Below are 1,381 nucleotides of genomic sequence, written 5' to 3'. Positions count from 1 at the left end.
GAAATTTGTCTATTAAAAGATCCTACATCTTGCCCCCATGGTTGTTTGTATGGTTGGTTGCCTCCCCTAAGATAATTGTTGTGATATTGTTGGTTATGCATCTGCTGATTTTTCATGTATTGCAATTTCTCCTCATATGAGATTGGAGGAGCACAATAGTTCGTGGGGTGACCTCAACAGCAAACTTCACATGAAAATTGTTGGTTGGTTGTTGATTATTGCATCCCTATGAGTTGTTTTAGAAGGTTCATGATCTACTTAATTAGCTCTTCCATTTGTTGAATTAATATTTTGTTCTGAGACAATAATGCATCTCCAATGCCGAATTTCAATACTCCGAATTTGAATTAATATTTACGATATTGAATTATAATATTTTATTAATATTTTTATTTATTTTATTTTCGAAAATGAATTTCTGGGAATTTTCGGTAAAGAATTAGACGAAACTCTAGTTGAGTTTTAGTCTTGAAATTCTATTTCCAATTTGGTGGTAAATATTCATGATTTTTGGAGACAGTCGGTTTCGGACCACTGTCAGGGCCGAATTTCACCCGTTACGTCTCAAAAAGTGGTTTTTGAGTTCCGTAACTCGGAATCGAATTCCGATTGCGCTGTTGGCTTCGTAATTTCATTTCGAGTCAATATAGACTCTGAATATACCTATACCTATTTTCTAAATATTCTTCACTCAGAATGCCGAAATCCGAAATTCTAATTGAATATTAAGATCGGGCGATTTATAATGCCCGATCGAGTATTGGCCGATAATACTCAGGCGTGTTTATTGCACGTGTCCGCGAGGTGATCATTTCACATTGGGATGCGAGATTTGACTTCCATAAAGCAAATCTCACATCACTTTCACCAATATCTCATGAGCTCATCATTAGCCACGATTTTTTTCATCATTGCCTAGAGGGAAATCTGATTTCCTTCTCTCCTTTCACACTTCACATTTCACTCTCACACTCTTTCATTTGCAAAATTTTCAAGAGAAGGTAAAAGCCTTCTCTTCATCTTTTCTCTCATTTTCTCATTGCTTCTTCCATCTTCAATCCTTGATCTTTCAACATTCAACCAATGGATGTTGATGAGATTTAAGTATGTGGTTCATGAGCACGTCGAGAACATATTCCACCGTTGAAATTTTCTAAAACGCTTTCTAACTCATTTTCACCTCAAAACCGAAAATGGTGGTGTTCTTGAACTTATGAAAATATTTTGTTGAAACCATGAACAACTTGTGTTCATGGAGTTATTATAATATTGTATTACATACTTTTTATTGTTTTAGCCAAAGGGGACGATGATAAAGTCAAAGGAACCTTTAGGAAAATGTTTTGGAAAAATGAGAATGAATTTGTTGTTAGCCTTAAAC

Source organism: Lupinus angustifolius, chromosome LG11 (genome assembly GCF_001865875.1).
Source record: "Lupinus angustifolius cultivar Tanjil chromosome LG11, LupAngTanjil_v1.0, whole genome shotgun sequence".
Lineage (NCBI taxonomy): Eukaryota > Viridiplantae > Streptophyta > Magnoliopsida > Fabales > Fabaceae > Lupinus > Lupinus angustifolius.
The sequence above is the reverse complement of the archived record's forward strand: the minus strand, read 5'-3'. Positions refer to the sequence as shown.